Source organism: Somniosus microcephalus, unplaced genomic scaffold, assembly GCF_052327205.1.
Source record: "Somniosus microcephalus isolate GS21.2 unplaced genomic scaffold, FLI_Smic_1.0 unresolved_chr1, whole genome shotgun sequence".
Classification (NCBI taxonomy): domain Eukaryota; kingdom Metazoa; phylum Chordata; class Chondrichthyes; order Squaliformes; family Somniosidae; genus Somniosus; species Somniosus microcephalus.
In genome coordinates, this window is record NW_028225179.1 from 2,780,731 (window position 1) to 2,792,222 (window position 11,492).

Sequence of the window (11,492 nt, forward strand, 5' to 3'; positions counted from 1 at the left end):
ATTAAGTTGCGTAACAGCTTGTATGTTTCTGCGCCCATTAGATCCAGAAGAACTGAAGCTTTTTTTTCATCTTCTATTCCATTTGCGGTGCAAAACACCTCCACTCTTTCTACATATGTGGTCCAATCCTCTATCTTGTTATCAAAAACATCAATATTGCCAAAGTTAGGCTCTGTTTCGTTATCAAAAGCATCAATATTGCCAGACATAGGCATTTCAAAAAAAAGATATGGCGCTTCCCGCGCTTTTTTTTTCTCTGTAGCAACGATATGGTGCTTCCCGCGCTTCCCCGCCGCTGCTACCGATAACAACGCTGTTTTACTGTGGTTTCCGTTTATTCACTGTTGGAGACTCGTTCCCGACGGAGGTCTAAATGCTGACCTGCTTGCCGCATCGGCCATCTCCCGAGTGCACCCTCCCAGTCCGTTATTGCTTGCCTCCGATTTCGCTGCTTGTCTCAGCTGTAGAGCCCACCACTGGAGCCCCAGCCTGACGCCCAGGAAGGATTAGCACAGTACCTGCCACCAGCTTGGCCAGCTGGTGAAACCACAGTTTCTATTACTTCCTTGAGTCTTCTGGATGCTGGAGGAATCGATGTCCTTGAGTGCTGCCGAATTGCAGGTAAGTCCGTTTCCACTTCGTCGCCACTGTAGTGTCCGTGTGTAGATAAAGACACTGAAGACAGGAGTTGGTTCATAGGTATTTACTAAGCAAGTCTGGGGGGTGGTCCAAAGGATATACACAATACACAGGCTTATATAGCCCAAGTGGCAATTACCGGCATTACGCACACCTGGGGCTCTTAAAGGCACATACACCACCATTGCTCTTAAAGGCACATACACCACAAAGACGATACATGATCAGTTGTGTACATTTAAGGAGTTATTTTACAACTTCCAAAAAATATATATTCCACTGAGAAGAAAAGAGTGTAAAAGAAAAGACAGCCATCCGTGGCTAAGTAAAGAAATTAAGGATAGTATTCGACTAAAAACAAGGGCATATAAGGTAGCCAAATCTATTGGGAGGATAGAGGATTGGGAAAACTTTAAAAGACAGCAAAAAATAACAAAAAGATTGATTAAGAAAGGGAAGATAGATTATGAAAGTAAATTAGCATAAAATATAAAAACAGATAGTAAGAGTTTTTATAGTGATATAAAAAGAAAAAGAGTGGCTAAAGTAAATGTTGGTCCCTTAGAGGATGAGACCGGGAAATTAATGGTGGGAAATATGGAGATGGCAAAAACACTGAATGAATATTTTACATCAGTCTTTACAGTAGAAGACACTAAGAATATCCCAACACTGGATAAACAGGGGGCTAAAGGGGGGGATGAGCTAAACATGATCAAAATCACTAAGGAAGTGGTACTCAGTAAAATAATGGGACTCAAGGCGGATAAATCATCTGGACCTGATGGCTTACATCCCAGGGTCTTGAAGGAAGTGGCGGTAGGGATTGTGGATGCATTGGTAATAATTTTCCAAAACTCCCTGGACTCGGCAAAGGTCCCGGCAGACTGGAAAACTGCTAATGTAACACCCTTATTTAAAAAGGGCAGTAGACAGAAGGCTGGAAACTATAGACCGGTTAGCCTAACATCTGTGGTCGGTAAAATTTTGGAGTCCATTATTAAGGAGGCAGTAACAGGACATTTAGAATATCATAATTTAATAGTACAAAGTCAGCATGGTTATATGAAGGGGAAGTCATGTTTGACAAATTTGCTGGAGTTCTTTGAGGAAGTAACATATAGGGTGGATAAAGGGGAACCAGTGGATGTAGTGTATTTAGACTTCCAAAAGGCATTTGACAAGGTGCCACACAAAAGATTATTGCTTAAGATAAAAAATCACGGGATTGAGGGTAATATTCTGGCATGGATAGAGGATTGGCTATCTAACAGAAGGCAGAGAGTTGGGATAAATGGTTCATTCTCAGACTGGCAATCAGTAACTAGTGGTGTTCCGCAGGGGTCAGTGCTGGGGCCCCAGCTCTTTACAATCTATATTAACGATTTGGAGGAGGGGACCGAGTGTAACATATCAAAGTTTGCAGATGATACTAAGATGGGAGGGAAAGTACTGAATGAGGAGGACATAAACAACCTGCAAGGGGACATCGACAGGCTAAGTAAGTGGGCAGGGATTTGGCAGATGGAATACAATACTGGAAAGTGTGAGGTTATGCACTTTGGCAGGAAAAATCGTAGAGCAAGTTATTATCTTAATGGCAAGAAACTGGAAAGTACTGAAGTGCAAAGGGATCTGGGGGTCCTGATGCACGAAACTCAAAAGGTTAGTATGCAGGTGCAGCAAGGGATTAAGAAGGCCAATGGAATGTTGGCTTTCATTGCTAGGGAAATAGAATATAAAAATAGGGAGGTATTGCTTCAGTTGTACAAGGTATTGGTGAGACCGCACCTGGAATACTGCGTACAGTTTTGGTGTCCATACTTAAGAAAGGACATACTTGCTCTCGAGTCAGTACAAAGAAAGTTCACTCGGTTAATCCCAGGGATGAGGGGATGGACATATGAGGAGAGGTTGAGTAGATTGGGACTCTACTCATTGGAGTTCAGAAGAATGAGAGGCGACCTTATTGAAACATATAAGATTGTGAAGGGGTTGGATCAGGTGGATGCGGGGAAGATGTTGCCGATGATGGGTGAAACTAGAACTAGGGGGCATAGTCTTAGAATAAGAGGCTGCTCTTTCAAAACTGAGATGAGGAGGAACTACTTCACTCAGATGGTGGTAGGTCCATGGAATATGCTGCCCCAAAAAGCTGTAGAAGCTACATCATTACATAAATTTAAAACAGAAATAGACAGTTTCCTAGAAGTAAAGGGAATTAAGGGTTATGGGGAGCGGGCAGGAATTTGGACATGAGTCTGGGTTCGGATCGGTCATGGCCCTGTGGGTAGCGGAGCGGGCCCAGGGGCCGTGTAGCCTGATACTGCTCCTATTTCGTGTGTTTAATTCTGTTAGATTCAGGAGATGGTTCTGTGATAGTGGATTGGCGGTTAGGATCAGATCAGCCATTACTTATTGAATGGCGGAGCAGGCTCGAGGGGCCGACTGGCCTGCTCCTGCTCCTATTTCTTATGTTCTTATGTTCTTATCATTTAAGTGAGACATTTTTTGTAGGAATGGTGTCATGTGACGATATCAAAAAAAATACAGAAAATGTGCAGCCCTCAGAAATGGACAATGCTGAACATAAAGTCAATGCAGTAAAAGTGGACAAATGGATGATCCCACTGCAGATAAATGGAGCATTAGTTACATTGATACTGGACACTGGGGCAAAAGCAAACTTAATCAGTATGAGTGACATAAAAAATATGAAAGAAAAGCCGAAAATACAGAAAAAGTCAGTACTACTGAAGAGCTATAATGGACAGAACATAGATAGCTTAGGTGTATGCAGACTTAAAGTGACAGTCAAAGACAAAGTGCATCGTCTCTTGTTTTCTGTTGTGGCTGAACGACTTGATTCGATACTAGGTGACAAAGCTTGTGAAGACTTAGAACTGGTCAAGAGAGACTACCGTATAAACTGTGCCATAAGCAGACCAGATGACTCAGGTGATGAAGCAGAGAGCCCATCAAGGATGAAAAGGTGAAAGGTATCCATGTCTTCAAAAAGCCTAGTTTCTCCAAGAAGAAGGAAAAATACTTTCAGGTCAAAGAGAAGCCAAAGGAAGAAAAGCACAAAGAGGAAAACACAAGGAGAAAAAGTCCAAAGATATAACCGCAGCAGATGTTGTTAAGCAGTGGAAAGAGAAAAAGAAAAAGAAGAAGCCTGCACCAGAGCAGGAAGCAGTTCCGGAGGATACTCATTCTTCCCTCAGGCCAATCTTTGGTGTTCCATTAGCCGAGGCTGCTGAGAGGACTATGCTGTATGATGGGATCCAGCTGCCAGCAGTTTTTCGAGAGTGCATTGACTACATTGAGAGTTATGGCATGAAGAGTGAAGGAAACACTGAAACCCTCTCCAAGCAAAGATTGCAAGGAGACCTCGATCTATTCAAGACCAGGTTGATGAGAATGCCGCAACTGCATCTTGTCATTCACCTCCAGAACAATCTCATGAAGACACATCAGACTTACCCGTGTTGAGAAGATCCACACGTGAAGTAAAAGAGCCTGATAGACTTAATCTTTGAGTACAATGTAAAGCTTTGAATAGGGCTGACTGTTTTGAAAATGTTTATGTTTATAGAGCACTAACAAAAGTGTTACTGATATTATCTTTATTGTTTTCTTGAAAGTTGATTGATATTGATTTTGTTAAACCTCAAAGAAAGGGGGATGTAACGATCAATAGCATGTCATTCTATAGTGGACACTAGGTGGAGCCGTAGAGCTGTGTAGAGCTGTATATAAGACTACACTACTCAGCTGTATATATATTAAGACTACATTACCCACGAGGCACTAGGCTACCCACAAGGCAGCAGTCAAGATGGAAGCCTCTACAGATACTGTACCAGTCCACATGAGCTCAATAAAGTAACTAGCAAAAGCTAGCTGTGTTCATAATAAGAATGTCTATTTATTAATGAACATAACAGGGACAATGGGAAGATAGAATGGTGTCGGACTGGACATTTGCAGCGCTCAGATATACATTTATTACATTTATTACTGACACAGATCCCCCACCCAATACAAAAATAATAATACAGACACATCTAACTATATTAGTAAATAACAGAGACGCAAAATCATTTACATTCAACACATTAGCAACTCGCAAATACACGTGTATCTAACATGGGCACACCTAAATATATTTAAAAGGATCACAGGTTATTGATTGCTAAAAAAAGACTTTAATTGAGTGTCTTTAAGTCCTGAAGTAAATATGCTAGTTTACATTAGCCTTCTTCCAAAGCCACTGGAGATTGCTGTGGAATGATATGGGCCCTATCTGATAATTTATGATGTGGAACTGCAAGTTTGAAGCACAATGGATTGATTCCACTGGCCCTGTTCTGCTGACTGCCAACACAATACATACTTACAACCAATGAAACAAACCTGCCTTGGATGGAAGTGGGCTTCGTTTTCTGGAAGGAATAAATCAACTGGGCCGAAAAATTACCTCCAAAAAATCTAGATAAAATCGTTCTGTATAAGTAAAGGACAAATTGTCAGAAGTGGAATTCGAACACTCGCCTCTAGAGGAAATTACAACCTAAACAGAGCGCCTTAGACCATTCGATCATTCTGACCTCCTGATTCAAAACCTAATGACCCTGCAGTTACATACTGAGGTAAACAAAACGCGAACTGTTGCTGGAAGGCCCTGGGATTTCACTGTCAATGTGTCAATGTGTTCTGTGTATGAGGAGGCCTCGCTGGGCCGTGTGGTATCTTGCTTCACTGGCAGTAATGCGCTGCTTTCGCTGCAGTGGGTCCCCCAGCGATGGGTATTAGTATTATTTCTTTTCTTGTTATATATAAATGACCTGGAGTTGGGTATAGCGAGTCAAATTTCAAAGTTTGTGGATGTGTTGGCAACGTAATAAGTAGTGAGTATGTTATTGGCAGATTTCAGGAGGACATAGACAGACCGGCGAAATGGTCATGGCAGATGAAATTTGACAAATTAATTAAGTTTGGTAGGAAGTATCAGGAGAGTCAAAATAAACCACGTGTTTCATTTAAAGTGGGTGCAGGAACAGAGCGACCTGGGGGTGTACGTTCACATGTATTTGCAGGTGGTGGGACAAGTTGAGAAGGCTGTAAGGAGGGCATTCGCGGTCCATGACTTTATAAATCGAGGATTTGAGGAAAAAGCAAGGAATTTATGTTCAAACTTCATAAAATACTAATTAGGCACAAGCTGGAGTATTGTGGCCAATTCTGGGCTCCACAGTGAGGAATCATGTCAAGCCCTCAGAGAGTGTGCAGTGGAGATTTACTGGAATGGTACAAGTGATGAAAGACTTCAGTTAGGTGCAGAGCTGATTCAATACTAACATTTAAAAGGTAATTAGATAAACACTTGGAAATAAAAAAAATATGCTGGACTATGGGGAACCCGCAGGGGAGTGGGATTAATTGGTTCACTCTTACAAAGGCTCGATGGGCCGAATGCCCCCTACTGTGCTGTAATATTCTATGATTCTATGTTATCGATTTCCATGGTGTCACCGATAGGCGAGAGATGCAAAGCTCTGCAGAACTCTGCTTCAGTGGTATCTTGTTCCCCAGAAATGGGCTGTAATGCGCTGTCTGAGGCCACATTCGCTGCTATTTGCCAGCAGCGGGTTATTGAAGAGAGCTGCTTTCGCGGCCTCACTCATTCCAGGCTCTAGAAAACAGCAAGAAAACGATAGATTTGTTGCCGTGTCTGAAATGTAGATTAAAACAGTTGTTATTAACCGAGGCAGCCCTGCAGGATCTTATAATGATCTCTCACAAATCAACTGAAGCCAGTGAGGATGTGAATATCATTTTGCTTTTCTAAAATAAACGGTGTGACTTTCATTGTGGAAACATGGAGAGAGTCTGGTGTGGCTCACTGCGGAAATATCCATGTCACAGCGAACCAGCTCTCCTGCAGCCAGTGCAGCCTCCCATCCGTCCTTTCGGGGCCTAGTCTGCTAAGATGAATTCTGATTTCCGTGAAGCCAATCTCAGGCTTTTATATATTTTTGATGTGCTTGCTATCCGACCGCAGGGTAAATGTTGGGAATATCAGCCGGGCCCTGCTGGCAATGTTTGCAGCACATTTGTGTTCATTCGTTGAAACCTGAAACAGTGAGACAATAAGGTAAAGATTACTCGATCGTTAATGGAACCATCAATTATTTGAGCTGACAGCTGACCTTGTCAACCGATTGTGCCAACGAGACCCAACCCTTTCCAAACTGAAACACCGAGCTACAACCTCAGATTACAGCGACCAGTATGGATCGATGATGTATTCCAAATTACTTTCAGTCTGATGCAGCTAAGTGGAGCATTGGAGACTGCATTTTATACATTCCGAATTCCAATGCCCTGTCAGCTCAGCCCGCTGATCTATTCCCATTCCCAGCCCTCTTTCACATTTCGATGACGTCCATCCTATAACCAAGTTTGCTGATGGCATTAAGTTAGGCGGCAAAGTAAGTAGTGTAGGTGGGAGCAGAAAGTTCCAAAGAAACATTGATAGATTAAATGAGTGGGCACAACTGTGGCCGATTGAGTTCAAAGTGGAGAACCGTGAGATCATCCACTTTAGACCTGAGAAATATAGATCAGAGTATATTCAAAAAGGTGAGAATTTAGGAACCGTGGAGGAGCAGAATGTGTTAAAAGTCTACGTACATTAATTACTTCAAACTGCTGGGCAGGTACAAAAGAAGATGAAAGGTTCATGGAATTGTAGCCTTCATCTCAAGTTGGCAGTAATACAGAGTGGTGGAAGGTCTGCTGGACGTCTACAGGAAAGATAGGGAAATGGTACAGGGGGGAGCAGTAGTCTTAGTGACTAAGCGTGAAATCACTTCAATCATAAGAGAGACTATAATGAGAGATAAGCAGGCAATGGAGACTTTATGGTTAGAATTAAGAGCTAGGAAAAATTTAAGACTGCAGTGGGAGTTGAGTAGAGGCCCTCTCATCGCAGCTGTGACGTGCTAGATTTTATAAAGAACATAAGAACATAAGAAATAGGAGCAGGAGTAGGCCAATCGGCTCCTCGAGTCTGCTCAACCATTCAATAAGATCATGGCTGATCTGATCCTAACCTCAAATCTTCTATCACTCTGCATCCACCCGAACCCATGTGAGGCGAAAAACCAGATAAAGACCGAATGGCCAATTTGGGAGAAAAAAATCTGGGAAATTCCTCTCTGACCCATCTAGGCGATCGAAATTCTTCCTGGAGATCACTCTGTCCCTATATTTTCTACAGTACTTACCTTCTGTAAAGGCGATCTCCACCCCAGCCAGGAACAGGAATAAAACCATCTCCTGAAATCTAACACAGAATTGGAACACAGTAGGTGCAGAACAAGGCTACACGGCCCCTGGGCCCACTCCACTACCCACAGGGCCATGACCATTCTGAACCTAGACTCATGTCCAATTTCCTGCCCGCTCCCCGTAACCCTTAATTCCCTTTACTTCTAGGAAACTATCTATTTCTGTTTTAAATTTATTTAATGATGTAGCTTCCACAGCTTTCTGGGGCAGCAAATTCCACAAACCTACCACCCTCTGAGTGAAGAAGTTTCTCCTCATCTCAGTTTTGAATGAGCAGCCCATTATTTTAAGATTATGCCCCCTAGTTCTAGTAAAAGCAGAAATTAGACAAGCATGTAGGAAAAGCAGAGTGGTTTTAATGGAGGGTGTAAATTTTCATATAGATAGGGATAAGCAGACTAGCACCTATCAGAAAGTTAATTTATTGAGTGCATCCGGAATAGTTTTCGACAACAATATGCCTTAGAAACAACACACGGGCAGGCCATATTTGATTTAGGAATGAGTAATGAGTCAGATTTATTCAACAGACCAAAGGTGCATGAACATTTATTTAATAGTGATCATAACATGATCGAGTTCAACATAGTGTTTGAAAGGGAGAAACGCGACACAACTACTAAGATTCTAGATTTGGGTGGGGCCGACTTCAACGGATGAGGCAGAGACTGTCCACATTAAACTGGGCAAATCTGTTAATAGGTAAAATGACAGAAGATCAGTGGGAGGTGTTCAAAATAAATTTAACATGGTACGGAATCAGTTTATATCCCTGTGGGGCAAGAACCCTACTGGACAAAAAAACAGGCATGGACGACTAAAGAGGTAAGAGACAGACAGCGTTAAAATAAAATAAAAAGCATACAAAAATGCTAAACATAGCACAGATCCTGGCGAATGGGAAAGATACAAAGAACAGAGAGTAAGAGCAGATAGTAATAGCTACAAAGAGGGAGTATGAACAGAAAGAGACTGGTGAAATGGGCAGACACATGGCAGATGAAAGTTAACGCAGAGAAGTGCAAAGTGATATATTTTGGTCGGAAGAATGAGGAGAGGCAATGTAAACTAAACGGTACTAATTTAATGGGGCCGATTATTTCCTTTTATCGGCTCCCTCTGGAGATCACTGGCCCCGAAACTGCTCACAATGCTCTCCCCTGCAATTTATTAACCAGCTCTAAATGGTTCAATTATAAAGAAGGTGCAGGAACAGGGAGACATTGGGTGTGTGCACACAAATCTTTGAAGGTGGGAGGACAAGGTGAGAAGGATGTTAGAAATGATTAGGGTTCCTTTCTTTTATTAATAGATGAATAGAGCATAAAAGCAAGGAAATTATGCTAAACATTTATAAAGCACTGGTGTATTGCGTTCAATTCTGTGCACCACATATTAGGAAAGAAGTCAAGGCCTTGGAGAGAGTGCAGACTAGAGTTACTGGAATGGTACCAGGGATGGGGGACCTCATTGATGGGACGAGACTGGAGAAGCTGGGATTTTTCTTCTTGGAGCAGTGAATGTCAATAGGAGAGTTGATAGAAATATTCAAAATTATGAATGGTTTTGATAGAGATAAAAAAGGAGAAACCTTAAAAATGTAAAAGAAAATATGATAAAATCCACCCAGGCGCAGTTGGGGGTCGAACCCATGATATTCGGCTTATGTGACAGATGGCCTTACCACCTGGCCACCACGCCGTACATCAGCCTTTGCCTTGAGGTTGAGGGAAGGCAGAACAGACACTTGTATACGGGAATAAAATGAGATGGTGGAGCCAGCAAATAACCGCCTCATTTAGATGAATCGTTTCATAAAACCTTTCAGAGAATCAGAGAATCATACATCACAGAAGGAGGCCATTTGCCCCGTCGTGCTCTTGGAAGAGCAATCCAATTATTCCCAGTTCGTTCCCCATACCCCTGCAAAATTTTCCAAATCAAGCATTTATCCAATTCCCTTTTGAAAGTTACTATTGAATCTGCTTCCTCCGCCATTTCAGGCAGAGCATTAAGATGATAATAACTTGTAATGTAAAAAAGAAAATCTCCTCATCTCCCCTCTGGATCCTTTCCAATTCGATGTCATCTGTTGTCGTCTGGGTGTTGCCAGGAGTGGAGGATTTTGACTCTGAGGAAAGATTGGAGAGGCTGGAGTTGCTTTCTTTGGAACAGAGGAGGCGGAGGGGAGGCTTAATTGAAGTGTATAAAATTATGAGCGGCCGAACTATAGTGGATAGGAAGCACCCATTTTAGTTAGCAGAGAGGCCAATAACAAGGAGGAATAGATTTAAAGTAATTGATAGAAGAATTAGAGGGAAGTTGAGGAGAACTTTTATCACCCAAAGGGTGGTGGGGTCTGTAACTCACTACCTGAAATGGTGGTAGAGGCAGAAACCCTCATCATATTTGAGAAGTACTTGGATATGTACTTGATGTGCTGTAAACTGCAAGGCTATGGACCAATAGCTTGAAAGTGGGATTAGGCTGGGTAGCTCTTTCGACCAGAGCCGATGACCCTCCTTCTGTGCTGCAAATTTCAAAGATACTATGATTCTAACAGGTACTGATTTTCCTAGGTGTCCTGGGCATAGCTGTGTCCAACAGCCAACATCAATTCAATTTCAATTTTATTTGTCACGTAACCAAATACAACAAGTGAAATCCAGTAAGTGAAATGCTTTTTCCTTAACAAACCGAGCGCACCAAGCAGCAAGGACACTTTGCTACCTGGTACACACGGAGCCCGCAAGGACGGCAGCCATCTTCACCGGCGCCATAAAGCAGCGCCCAAACAGGGACAGGAACAACATCACAGTGGGATCTTTCTGTGTAGAAATCGGCCGCCGTGTTTTCTTATATTATAAGCAGTGACTACGCTTCAAAAAGTACTTCATTTTCTGTAAAGCAATTTAAACAAAAATTACCATTCATGGGATGTGGATGTCGCTAACAATATCAGCATTTATTGCACAATCCCACTTGCCCTTGAGAGGGTGGTGATGAGCCCCTTTTTGAACCACTGCAGTCCGTGAGGTGAAGGGACCCAGAGTGCTGTTAGGGAAGGATGTCCCGGATTTTGACCCAGCGACAATGAAGGAATGACGATATATTTACAAGTCAGGATGGTGCATGCCTTGGAGGGGAACTTACAGGTGGTGGTGTTCCCATGCGCAAACTGCTCTTGACCTTCTAGGAGGTACAGGTCGCAGTTTTGGGAGGTGCTGTGGAAGAAGCTTTGGCACTTGTGTAGCGCGATTTTTACTTTCCACATATCAGCCCAAGCCGGAATGTTGTGCAGGTCTTTCTGCATGCAGGCCAGGATTGCTTCATTATCTGATGAGATGAGAATGGAACTGAACACTTTGTGATCATCGCTGAACATCCCCACGTCTGACCTTATGATAGAGGGAAGGTCATTGATGAAGCAGGTGAAGATTAACTCCTGCAATGATGTCCTGGTGCTGACATGATTGACCTCCAACAACCACAAGCAT